Source organism: Lactuca serriola, chromosome 2 (genome assembly GCF_051521515.1).
Source record: "Lactuca serriola cultivar US96UC23 chromosome 2, Lser_US96UC23_V15, whole genome shotgun sequence".
In the NCBI taxonomy this organism is placed as follows: Eukaryota; Viridiplantae; Streptophyta; class Magnoliopsida; order Asterales; family Asteraceae; genus Lactuca; species Lactuca serriola.
Genome location: NC_136409.1, coordinates 179491369 through 179506226, shown reverse-complemented (window position 1 = coordinate 179506226; position 14858 = coordinate 179491369). Strand labels below are relative to the sequence as shown.

General features: G+C 36.8%; 1 non-coding gene across 1 annotated transcript; it reads left to right on the top strand.

The window, feature by feature from the left end:
* Positions 1-1704: 1704 nt before the first annotated feature.
* On the top strand, positions 1705-1777 carry TRNAR-UCU (transfer RNA arginine (anticodon UCU)). Its single transcript has one exon. It is a non-coding gene; the product is annotated as a tRNA-Arg (tRNA).
* The last annotated feature ends 13081 nt before the right edge of the window (positions 1778-14858 follow it).

Here is a 14858-nt window from a genome sequence, read left to right as displayed (position 1 = left end):
AAAGGGTTCGCTGTAAAGAGTGCATTTTGAAATCAATAAGAATTCTCTGTTTATGAAACCCTAAACAGTCTATGTTTTACTCATATAAAATGCATGAAAAAAAAAGGACAAAGTAATTAAAGAGGATCCAAAAGTTTTCACATTTGAAAAAGTAGATACAAAGTGAATAAAAACCACAAATGTTGAGTTCATACCTTTTCTAAGAAACAGCAAACTAGATGGCAATTGATTGTAATCTTTTAGTGTAGTAATAGCTACAGTTACAGGCTATAAAGAAGTGGTCCAATATTTCATTTTCCTTGATTACACAGGCTTTTGCTTTCAAGTTTTTTCCTTTTCATGGGAGTTCTTCCTTGTGAATAGGAGAGACCTAATTTTTTTACCTTCTTTGGAGAACCCCTATCCTCTCACTAGACTTGCCATCTTTTTCAGATTGTCTGCCCATTTTCTCTCATTTCTCTTTCTCACCCTTTTCACTCTGCCATATCTCTCTGCAAAAACAATTCAACCCAAGTTACTACAACTAACTCTGAACATTTTTCCAGTTAACCCTACCAACAAAAAACCCATGGGTAATCGATGTAACAGTTGACATTAGCTGATGACAAGTTATATCACAAAGAATTTAACATATATATATATTCTTTTGTGTCAACCTTTTAAACATCATATATATTTCACTTGTAATTATAATCTAGGCAATATATGGACACTACAAAGCTGCAATCTTTAGGGACACTTCTCAAACGTTTGGAAAGACATTGAAGGTGGTCAACATGAATGCTAAGTTAGAAAAAGGGTAAACTAAAAGCAGAAGGATGTAGTAAATACAATGATAAAAGTGTCTTTAGAAAAGCACATGCATGGTTGCCTGAGAATGCACACACACTGGCATGAGTTCTGAATGGAAACAATCAATCCACATAAAAACACGACTGACATCCTCACATGGTTTAGCTAAAACCCTTTCTTGTTCTTTTACCCCTCATGTGAATGAGATATATAGTAAGAAAGTTTTTTTTTTTTTTTTTTTTCCTTTTTGTTTTGTTTTAACTATTTCATTGGTTAATTAAAACTTCTTTATAGTGTCAATAAGAATTGAAATCAGTGTCGTTCGACTTCATCATCATCAGCATCATCAAGCATGGAAGAAGTTCCAAGGCATATTATTATTAATTGAACTAGTATTTGTCATCATCTTGAACACATTATTCAAGGAACTGCATTAATCCAAAATCATCATTGAAATACGAGTAAAATAAAACCAGCACCATGTAATTAAATAAAAAAAATTTGCAGTGATTTTATACAACCTGGGTTCACCCTCAGATCTAAGCTGCAAACCAAACAGTGACTTCATCATTTTCCAACCAGACTGCTTGTTTCCTAAAGAAATTATACATTTTGGGTATGATATGAGTGAAATGTGAAAATAAAGTGAAAAAGTTGCACGCACGAATGGTGGATGATGCAAGCAAATTCACTGAGGCAATCTATCAAACACCTTCAGCTCATGATGAGTGCATGCGAATAAAGTACCTTGTGATTATGACATTGACATCATTAGAATACGCTGATACATTATAGGATATTATCGTATCTGGTGTTTGTAAAAATGTTGGAAATATTCGAGTTCACTGTATGGGATATGACTACGTCAGATAGTGTTATATAAATATTAATACTCTACAATAATTTCAACAAGCGCCCATGGCCTAATGGATAAGGCGTCTGACTTCTAATCAGGCGATTGTGGGTTCGAGTCCCACTGGGCGTGTGATAATTTTTTGATGCTGGTCGTTTATTTTTTATATGAATCCCTGAAAATTATTTATAGTATTTTGCGCTCCCCCGAAATTTATTTATAGAATATTGGTTCGAGGAGGCGAGGACAAGGTTTGGATAAGAAGCCATCTCGTTGACAAACAATGGGTCAAACCCCCTCCTCGTTTCTGGATTTTCCATTGAGCTTAGCAATCGATCTGAAATAAAATAAACATTATTTACAAAATAATACAGAAAATTTAAAAAAATAAAAAGATTCAACAAATATAGTTGCTTGAAACCCAAAGATAATAATAATAATAATAATAATAATAATAATAATAATAATGATAATTCAAACATTTGAATTTTGTTATGTTAGTTAAAATATTATACGAACCAAAACAAAAGAAGGTAAAAGCATGTTTCAATACCTTAAAACAATTATAATACAGCGACAAAAACGATAACTAAATCTTTATGTAATACTGTATTATTTTTAATCATTTTTTACTCATTTTATCTTTTCATACCTCAATTATAGAATTAGGCTCGAGGTGCTATCATATTTTACTTTTTTTTGTCACATCTTAATATAACATCACTTTTTAAAACTCACCAAATAATCATATTTCAATTTCATCTTACTATTTTTTTAAATAAAATTATTATAATTTAAAAAAACTATAATTTAATAAATAAATACAACCAATTAAATATGGTTACTAAACATAAAAGTAATAAAAATCACTATTCTTTTTAAATAAAATTATTATAATTTAATAAATAAATACAACTATTAAATAGATGGTTACTAAAAATAAAAGTATTAAAAATCATAATATTTCATTACTTCGAAAAAAAAATAAAGTAAATAACTAAAAAAACCAAGATTAAAAAAATTTATTAAAATAAACTACGCGATCAAGTCTTGCCAATGTATTTGTTTTTTAAACTCCTCATTCGTCATTAAGACCATTTAAAGGTCGTCTCCTAAAAGATGATCAATATTTTACATTAAAAATTTCATATCATTATAATCATACTCCATTCAAAAAAATGAGCATAGACATTACAGGGAAATCTATTTGGTAGTTACTCACCTCAATATAATCAAAGCTACTCCTTTATTATCAAAGTATGTATGTTTATAAAACACCCATTCTCTTCAAGAATGATAGGGTGACTAAGTGTCACCTAATAGCATCAAGAAGTATGTCAAAACTATATTATATGATCCATTAATACCAAATATGAAATTGTATTGTTTAATCATCTTATGTCATAACTTAAGTGTGGGCTAAAACATGGACTAATTTGGAGGTCAGGTGCAAAAGTTATGATCATTACAAGTTTTACAGTCAGGTTGTAACGTTCTCATATTCAACCCAAATTTTTTATTTTTATTTATTAAAATATATCACAGTGTGATTACATTGTGCAGAAATATGTAACGAATGGGCGTGTGTACAGTCGGACCTTACCCTTCACATGAGTACCTGAAAAACATTTATAAACAACTGGGTAAACATTAGGCTTAGTGAGTTACCCAAAATATCATATACTACAATACATATACATGTATACAAATAATGGCTCACCATCTGCCAATAAAGTGTATATCTTGGATTACGCGGGCATGTAGGCTCCTGGTCTCTTTAATCGTTCCATCATCATCCCCTAACTAAATCTACATGGGTCTATAGGTTCTCGGCCTCTTTAACCATTCCACCATCAACCCCTATCTAAGTCTAATATCACAAAAATTACACATATAGAGATTGCACTTTAGATTCTACTAATAAATGTACATTTCTACTTTCTGCCCTACCAGTTAGCACATAAGCACTTAGAGATTTTACTACCAACTCTACTGTACTCGTTCCCTATCCTAACATACGTGGATATATATTGTACTACATGGTATAGTGAGATAACTCACATGGACAATTACTTTGACGATTGACAGATATCCTGTAACATCCCATTTTTCACAACCAAAATTTTTTATTTTTATTAAGGTAAAAGTTTACAATTATAAATCCATTTTAAGAAAACAATTTATTCCAAATTACATTTATCGAAAATCAGAGTAATATAAATAATGTGGAATCCTTAATGTTGCTAATTCATGTGTACAGTCTCACATTCGCCTTCCCACGATCACCGATAGAACCTGAAACATAAACAACTAAGTAGCACAAATCTTAGTGAGTTTCCCCCCAAAATACCCCATACAACAAACATACCAGCATGCATAATGGGCCCTCAGTCATCGGATTGGAATACCCAGAATCAATCAGTTATCGGACTGGAATGTCAACATGCAACAGGTCCAATCAGTCATCGGACTAGAATATCCAGGGTTTGATGGCTTGCCGCCTCAACCCAATCGCTCTTCCCGAGCCTGCGTGCCTACGACTTATAGTCAGGCCACACCAGGTATCTTGGCCTACAGCACAAAACAAGACCGCCTCAACCCCAACCACCACCATGCAGACAATATCAATCATACAGTTCACTACCGCATACTAGCTCTTTCACAGCACACTGCTCCACTACCAACTATCCTCCATGGATGCGTAGCCATATGTGAGATAGCCACCCGAACAGATGATCCTACTCTAGAGCCATAACCAAACAAGGAATGGGAAAGAAAGCCTAGATCAAGAGTCCTGAGGCTATCCTACGTGAGTACATACAGCCCCTAGGGCACTCCATTAGACGATAACCAGTCTATTGGTACTTTAACATGCATAACACTAATGCTGCATTCTATCATACAAGGGTATATACATAAATCTAGCAGATCACTACAGTACAACAACATCCTATGCATGAGGATACATGATCGAAAACCGAAGGAATGCATAATCATATGTATCTAGAGGTGAAATAGCCACCCAGATAGGTGATCCAAATCTAGAGCTACAACCAAACAAGGACATGCAAGAAAACCTAGATCAAGAGTGCTCAAGCTATCCTACATGACTACATACAGTACCTAGAGTATCCTTCTAATAAATGATAACCAAAACTAGTGGGTCGACATTGGTGCCTTCGACCCATGGGTACAGTGAGGAAAACTCACCTTAATCGAAGAACCCGAAAACACTACAACATTCTCCCTTTCTGCACTGTTTGCTCCTGAGATCTCTCTAACACCAAAACATGGAAGAATCTTAATCAACAACTCAAATCCTTCAAGTTTGACCGAAAGTCAAACTGGTAAAAAAATCAACGGTCAAGGAAAGTCATCAGTCAGCAGCCCCCGCATGACGTGACTATCTATGGCTCACGTCGTGAGCCACTACAAGACAAAATAGTCGGGTCTCATAATCCTCACGATGCGACAGGAATATCCTCACGTCATGAGATCAGTTTGAATGCCACTTTGATCCAAAAACTTCTTAATCCGTTAAGCCACTAATCCATCTTTTCTAGGAGGCTTTCTAACACTCCAAGGATCATAAAAATCGATGCTTTAAGGTATTGTATGTCCAATACAAGACTTGAGCTCAAACAAGGTCATTTATGAAGAAAATGAGATCAAATCTCGAGCATGAACTGAAACATCATCCAAACTTCAGATCCATAACATATAATCACTAAAGGACCCTAAGGACCCATAAATTTGTTGAATTTATGGAGTCCTAACACTCTAACTCTTATATCTAAGGATAGACATACATAAAACCTTAGATCTAGAAACAAGGAAACAAAAATCTTGGATCTTGGTTACTCAAAATGGTGTAGAGGGATTGCTAGAGGTTGCAAATGGAACTCCCAAGCTGAATCTATGCTTCAATGGTGATCTCTTCTTCTTAAAACCTCCAAAACTCCACCAAAAGATCAAGAATCACAATATGAGGCTAAGGTTCGGATTTTTCTATGCTTAGGGATGAAGGAGGATGTTTAGGAACCCTAAAATGAAGTTATGAGGTTTAAATACGAAGGAAACCCTAAAAGATCATGGGCTTGGGCTGTAGCGCATCTCACGTCATGGGCTCATCATAATTCATCATTTTCATTTAATTACTCCTCAAATCGTGACCCTTCTATGGTCATGTTGTGATCCTTGGTTTTACCTAAAAACCATGCCTTTAACTCCTTGAAGCCTTAAATCGATTCGATCTAGAAACCGGGTGTTACAATTCTCCACCACTTAAATTAGATTTCATCCTCGAAATCACTTATCGCTTCCATTTTAGAAGAAATACCTTTGAGGTCCCTTCAAAACTGACTCTTCCAACAGAGTCTAAGATCATTTGAATGCCAACACATGCATTCTTGACATTCAAGATTCCAAAGTCGGGCGCATAAGCTAATTCGAGCAGAGACGCTAGTGGTCTAAAGCACAACTACTGCAATTGATCAATTACCTCTCGACACCTATGCATACCTTAAAAGAAAGAAGCAACCCAACGATAAACAACTCCACATAACCTTGTTAATCCTCAAGCGAAGGATCCACTTGTCAGTCCAAGACCTCCAGGTCCCGAAATCATGGACAACCTTCAGGAAAACTAAACCACCCCATTAACACTCTTGCTACCCAAGATGTCCAACATAACCTAACAAAGGCCCCCGACCTTGCATCGCCCATCAACATCTGAATTAGGAACTTCATCTCACACTATATATGTCACCCTCACATACTGACGCATCAGTGAGAAATCCTTATAAAACCCTGTAGACAAGGCCAAACCATCCTTTCTATCAATTATGCTGACTAAAATGTGCAGATTTGATTGGTCCTAGATCTTCTCGACCATACGTCGTCCCTCTAAATAATGAATCCAGGAACTCTCGGCCATCTGCCCTAAAGTAACCCCACATAAAAATGCACCAGCACAAGGAAACCAAATGATCATATACAAAAATAGACCATGCTCCTACTTGGCTCTAACTGCCACGTTCAGATATCCATTGACCATGCTCGGGCTTACCCTCAATCCTCTATGCACTAACAACACTTTGTATTAACTTGTTCCACTAACCAACCACATCCCTCGGACTTACCCCTAATCCACTAACCGAAAACGGCACTCGGGGTTACCCCTGATCTACTAACCAACAATTATACTCCCAGCCTAACACAATGCACATCTACCCCAACAAGACTTAGCTAACCCTACCATGCCTGTGGATCATGACTAAAACTTCCAAGCCCCAATTAAACAAGAACGGGCAAGGAAGCCCTCCCCACAACCCTCAACTTGGGCTCCTAACACCTAGAGCCTAAAATGCGAGGATGCCCTACAGATTTCTATCACCACTAAATTTAAGACAATTCTAAGGGAAAATCCAACAAATGACGATGATCTTGATGCGGAATTAGGATATTAAGCAATTATGTGGAAGTCTTGAACTCCGATAAATCTTGCTGAGAATTGAACCTTGACATAAGGTCTTCCCGTTGTGAGGTTACACTCTCCCCCACTTGAAATATGCTAGAATCTAACAACTTCATACTCCTTTGATACCCAAACCAACTTGAACTCTACTACTTAATCCCAACCACTAATATCCGAATACAAAGGAGAATCTGAACCCACACAACATCCATAATTTCCAACACACGTGCAACCGAGGACAATGATAATTAATCCTTTCATAATAAGAAATCAATTTAAAACATAGCTAATAATATAAGTACATTTAACCGGTCATCCAAGTTTACAACCGAACTTCAAAATATAAATAGAAATTACAGATGAATACCAACACCGCAACAATCAACTAAATAGAAGGAATGATAACTCAAACTTTAGTCTTCGGGGATCTAGCCGTCCCACAACAACCATCGCGAAGCTGCCAAGCTTGAAGTGTAGGGTCCAACACTTCACCGAACACGAGAAAGGGACAACGTGCTCTGATGTGGCCTTTCTGGCCACAATGGAAGCAAATTCGCATACTCTGCCTGCAGTCTCTACTAAAATGATCCTCCTCGCCACACCTGCGGTACACAAAAGGTCAACACCTCCTGTCATGAAACTTCCCACACTTTCCACACTCGGATCTCCTCCTCTCAGCTGATCCTGAACCCAGGTTGATGGACTTGAACTGCTTGGCCGCCAGCTGATATTGTCCCGAAGCTGTTCCTTCCTCCTTCTGCTGAATCTTTAAATCAATCTCCCTCCTACTGGCACTTGACTGCATCTCGGTCAATGTATGGTACTTTTGAGTTGATACAAACTCTTGAATCTCCGTCTTGAGCATACTCAAGTATCACGACTTTCACACCTGCTCTAAAGCGACATACTCTAGGTAGAAAAGGGCTCTCTCCATAAATATATTGGTAATCTCTATCACTGAATCCTTCGTCTGTTTGAGTGACATGTACTCCTATGCCAGTCGCTCTCGCTCCACAATAGAAACATACTAGTGCGGAACATATCCAAAAATTGCTCCCAAGTCACTGCAGCTCGCTCTGCCTGTGAAAAGCCATGGGTCACAAACTCCTACCAATCCTTCACACCCTAACAAAGAAGATTAAGTGCACACTTCACCTTCTGGTTCTCGGGACACAAGCATGTGAATAAACATCCCTCCACATCAGAAATCCACCTCAAAGTGATGACCGTGTCTCTGTCGCCTCTAAACTATGGAGGCTTCATATCACTGAACTCTCGATACTGCATTGCCCCGCCCCTCTGAGATCCTGCAATGGAAACGACTATTGTGGTTACGGTAGCAGCTACCTGCATAGCACCGGTCAAAACTCCTCGATCAACACTGACTGACCCAAACAACTCCAAAATCGCCTCCCTGAACGCCTAGGCCACTTCGGCAGTAATGATCCTACATATCTCCTCTTCACTCAGACCCACTCTCCTAATGCCACCATCACCTGATCCTTAACCTCTAATAGTCGCCATACTGAAAATATACCATAGAAAGAGTAGAAATCAAAACACATTGCTCAACACACCAGACCACACTCTTATTACTTCCGTAGTAGCCTTGAGGTTCCTCCTGAATCTCATACGGATCCTATGCTTTTAGCAGTACATGACCATACTACCTTCCATACCTATCCGTAGCCAACTCAGAATTCATCCTAAGGTCCTAAGTCACTGTACTAGACCACTCCTAAGTGTGCCAAGACCAACATGATCCCACGAGCTATAACTAACTTCCTAGGTACTCCTCTTAGGATTATTCTCACTCCCGTACTACTTGTTACTTTGTGACTGCTTGTTGTACACAATACGAGGTCAGATAGATTGTCGAATAATCGACTCTACCCTAAGTCCACAACCAAACAAGGAACAATAGGTAAGGATAAGTCGATCATTCTAGGGCTATTATCCCGACCATATACACCTAATCAGCATATACGTGGCAATCACACAATCAAGTAACATATAGCAAGCAATTCTCTATATCATAAGGCATCACCGGAATCAGACACTTCTATCCAATGGTCCCTATAAGAACCCTAAATTTTCCACTAGCATGCTTTTTCTAACAATCCACATATCAGAAAAATCAAAACCCACTAAATATAACAAATATGAGTATTTTGGGAGCCATTCTCCTGTTCATGGTCTGTCTGACTGTACACACCACATCTTACTATAAAACCAAAGTTAATTTATGGCCCACGTTCCCAATCCCAAGCCAATAATCAAACAAGAAAATGATAAGAGACCGAGCCCATGCCTCTAACCCAACCCTTTTATTATAAACTCTTTTAAAAAAACGTTTTGTGAAATTCCCGGATCCTAGTTTGCGTCTGGATTCACAATATGTTCCCCCAATTCGCTCAAACCAGGGCTTTGATACCAATTTGTAACGTCCCATTTTCACAACCAAAAATTTCCATTTTGATTAAGGTAAAGCAGAGTAATATAAATAACACAGATTCCTCAATGCTGCTAATGCAAGTGTACAGTCATATATTCGCCTTCCTACGATCACTGATAGAACCTGAAACATAAACAGTTAGGTAAGCACAAAGCTTTGTGAGTTTCACCTAAAATACCCCATACAAAAAACATACTAGCATTCATAACAAGCCTTCTATCATCCTATTGGAATACCCAGGCCCAATCAGTCATCGAAATGGAATGCTAACATGCAACAGGTCCAATTAGTCATTGGAATATCTAGGGATTTTTGGCTTGCCGCCTCATTCCAACCACTCATCTCGAACCTCTGCGCCTACAACATACAACGGACCTACCCCAAGTGTCTTGGCCTACAACACATAGCATGACTCCCTCAACCTCAACCACCACCATATGTCGACATATAACAAACAAGTATCAAGTAGGCCCATAATACATGCAATATCAATCGTACAGTTCACTACCGCTTACTAGCTCTCTCACAGCACACTGCTTCGCTACCGACTATCCTCCATGGAATGCGTAACCATAGGTTAGATAGCCCCCGAACAGATGATCTTACTCTAGAACCACAACAACACCCTATGCACGAGGATACATGACCGACAATAGAAGGAACGTATAACTATATGTATCTAGAGGTGAGATAGCCACCTAGATAGGTGATCCTACTCTAGAACCACAACCAAACAAGGTCAAGAGTGCTAAAGCTATCGTACATGAATACATACAGTCCCTAGAGCATCCTTCTAGTAAATGATAACCAAAACTAGTGGGCCAGCATTGGTGCCTTCGACCCACGGGTACGGTGAGGAAAACCTACCTTAATCTAAGAACCCGAAAACACTGCTATGCGCTCACTTTCTACATTTCTTGCTCTTATGAGCCCTCTAACACCAATAAAATGGAATAATCTTAATTAACAACTCAAATCCTTCAAGTTTGACCCAAAGTTAAACTGATCAAAAAGTCAACAGTCAACAAAAGTCAACAGTCAGCATCCCCTCATGACGTGACCATCTATGGCTCACGTCATGAGCGACTATAGGACAAAATATACGGGTCTATTAATCCTCGCAACGTGAAAAATGTATCCTCACGTCGTAAGATCACTTTGAATGGCACTTTGATCCAAAAACTTCTTAATCCATTAAGCAACTAATCCATTTTTTCTAGGAGGCTTCTTAACATTCCAAGGACCATAAAAATCGATTCTTTAAGGTCTTGTATGTCCATTAAAAGACTTGATCTCAAACTATGGAATTTATAAAGAAAAGGAGATCAAATCTCAAGCATGAACTCAAACATCATCCAAACTTTAGATCCATAACATATAATCACTAAGTGACCCTAAGGACCCATAAATTAGCTAAGTTTATGGAGTCCTAACACTCTAACTCTTAAAACCAAGGATAAACATGCATAAAACCTTAGATCTAGCAACAAGGAAACAAAAATCTTGGATCTTGGTTACTCACAATGGTCCATGTGTATTGCTAGAGATTGCAAATGGAACTCCCAAGCTGAATCTATGCTTCAATGGTGATCTCTTCTTCTTCAAGCCTCCAAAACTCCACCAAAAGCTCAAGAATCACAAGATGATGCTAGGGTTAGGGTTTTTCTATGCTTAGGGATGAAGTATGCTATTTAGGAACCCTAAAATGAAGTTTATGGGGTTTAAATACGAAGGAAAACCTAAAAGATCATGGGCTTGTGCTGGAATGCATATAACATTGTGAGCTCCTATTGCTCATGTTATGAGATCAACATAATTCAACATTTTCATTTAATTGATCCTCACATCGTGGCCCCTCTGTGGTCACATCGTGAGCCTTGGTTTTACCCAAAAATCATGCCTTTGATTCTTTGAAACACTAAATTGATCCGGTCTGGAAATGTAACATCCTAAAATTTAAGATAATGTTCTTAAATTAATTAAGATATTTAAATAAAGAAGGATTTATATAATTAAATCATTTAAATGATAATCATATCATTAGTCGATATGAAGCTTGCAAAGTTAAAGGTTGAGATGTTAACATTTCAAGGTTAAGGGACCCAAAGTGTCAATTTGGAAAAGTTTGTTTGACCAAGGGTTGACTCACCAAGGTTAAATGGATGAGGAATGTTAAGGATGAGATGGTCAAGGACTCACTATGACAAACTTTTAAGCAAATGTGAAAATGAATGGAGAAATGATAAATTTGGAAAATGATGTAAACTAGAAGGACTAAATATAACAAATCGGAAAATAAGAATGCTTCCTCTTCATTTCAGACAAATAAGATCGATGGGAGGATAAGAGAGGAGGTTGGATGGCAATTCAAGCTCAATAGAAATGCTAGGGTCGATCTCAATCCTTCTTGGTTCATTTGGTGCAAGTTGTGAAGAAATCAAGTGGTTCAAGGTGTAATTTCTTCTCCTTTAACCTAGAAATTCAAATTTATGATGTGGGTTTAACCCCAATGTCGAATTTGGTCTCAAATGATTATTAGGGTTTGGTTTTCTAACCTCTCTTGAGTTTTATTGATGATCCCAGTCTCAATCCATTCATCCCAATTGATGGATTTGAGGATTTGGGTGCAAACCCTCATGAACCCTAGAAATTTAAATTGGGGATTTCATGTTTATATGTTATATTGGATTGGATTCAATTACCTAGATGATGTTTAGAAGAAATAAATCCAATTGGAATGCTCAATACATCTATGATGGGAGAATGTGGCATAAACATGGAATTTAGATAGTTTTGGGGAAATTATGATGAAACAATGGAATCCTTTGAATATGAGCATTTGATGAGTATATGATACTCATAATCATGATTTGATACTAACAAAATTATTTAAATGCAAAAAATTGGAGACTTGAATGATATCTAGTTGAATTTATGGAGTATTTGGCCATAAGGGCATTTTGGGAAATCTAGTGATAACTACATGGTGACTAACATCTAAGAGGTGAATAACATTCATGGATATGAATTGACACTTCAGAGATGGAATTGGAACATAAAAATGAAGGATATATTGATCTATCAGTGGTTCTAGTGATTGTTTTAGCCTAAAGGGAAATTTGGGAAACATGGAATGGAATTGAGGATTCCATGGTTAGTTTAAGTACTTGCAATGAGATTAACGGTGGTTTATGTACTTGACAACACCCAATGATTTATTAAATGATTTCAGAATAAGTCATATTGGTTAAAGAGTGTTCTTGATCAACTTTATCTCTTAACCCTTTCATTTGATTGTATGTAAGCATTATGAACTTAGCATGTTGATTGAGGACTTAATGAATTAAGTTGAATGTTTTGACATGATATAACATCCTCTAGTAGTGCTTAAAGACCTTTATAGGTGTTCCAAATGGTTACCTAAAAGACCAAAACCATCTAAGAAAGTTTAAGACTCAAAAAGTGAGTTTTTGGGGGTGTTAGGGCTGCTACGGGACGCGACTTGCGTGGTCAGGCACATGGCCGCGCACAGACAACAGAGTGCCCGACTAGACCAAAAACCCGAACTTTAGTATTTTCGTCATAACTTTTGCATACGGACTCGGATTTCCACGCGGTTTTCGCCTACATTCATATTTTTGAATGAGGAATAGTATGAAGCAATAAAAAATAGTAATGGAACATTTGAGGGGTATTTTGGTCATTTTAATGACTTGTGTCTATATGTTATATAGGTGGTATTTGAGAGTGTTGCTCTAAGAAAAGGAAGTAGAAAAGGACTAGCTTGCCTTCTTGTGATTGAGGTGAGTACGTGTTGGCATGTTCCCACTTTGGTGTACATGGAAAAAATGATTTTATGATAATGAAACACTATTGTTGATATATGAAATGTTTTTAAATGAAAGCATCAAATATTTTTGGAAAGGATAATTTGAAACAATTCCATGAAGGAAAGAATGTTTTTGAAAGTAAAGAATGTTTTCGAATATCGAATGTTTTGAAAAGTTGTTTAAAATGTTTTGAAATGTGTATTTTAATAATAATATATGAAATGAGTGAATCATGGAAAGTTATGATAAGAAATGGAAAGTAATGAAAAGGAATGGAAAGTAATGAAAAGAATTAGAAAGTAATGAGATGAAAACTGCCTGAGCCATGATACCTCGTAAGAGGCACTAGAGGAATCTATCGGGGTGGCGCCTACCCTTCACGAGATAGATGTAATCATGGAAATGATGCCTTGGTGGAATTATTTGTTCTTTCCACCTTGATCTAGACTTAGGAATGGTTCCTTTATTAGACGTAGACCCTAAGTATAAAAATGACAACGGTTTAATAGCGGAATTAGCCTTTAATGATAAAAGAAAATGAAATATGGAAATATGGCTTCTGAAATGAAATGAAATGATAAGATATGAAATGATATTCATGTCATGGATGAAATGAGCTTTCCTTGAAAAATGCTTGAAAATGTTTTATGGTCTAAAACTATGTTTTGCAAAGATTAAATGTTTTTGGTAAAAATGTGATAAATATTTGGGGTCACAAACCCACGTAGCTCATGAGACATTATTGTCTTACGTATCTCTTTTAATGCCATGTATCTCAGGTTACCTTTAAGGGGTGAGGATGATAGATGGAAGTTAGAAGTCAAGTTATAGAGAATGGAGTGGAACTTAATAAGTTCCTTATTATTTTGTATTGATGTAATTCGTATTTTCTTGCTATGGTTGTATGATGGTTAATGGTAACACCCAAGGTTTTAATTGTAATTATTTTTTGTGGGATCGGTTTTTTTAATGTGGATTAATACCCCAAATGTTTTTATAACCATAGTATTTAAAAAAGTGTTGAAAAATTTAGGTGTTACAGTTAGGTATCAGATCCATAGTTTAAGCGAATTAGGATGGGATCATTCCACTCCTAGGCTTAGACTTTGGTTATGGAAAGTGTGAATGGGTCATAGGATTGCTATGCCTTAAGTTAGGTAGAATCTTATGCAACAAGTGATAGAAAGGAATTGACATGCTAGATGATATGAATCTTTAGATAAGTTAGATCAATTGTAGAATTCTACATTGAGTGCTTCTAAGGTGAGCAATGGAACTAAGACTAGTGTCTGGACAGTCTTAACCAATGGATCAAAACCTCATAAGTGGTGAAGTCAATGTCGGTTATGTATGATGTGGGTAAATAGTATAAGGCACATACTATTATAAACTCATGATACATGTTCGAACTAAGTGGAACCATGAAAGGGTTTTATGAAATGTAGTAATTAT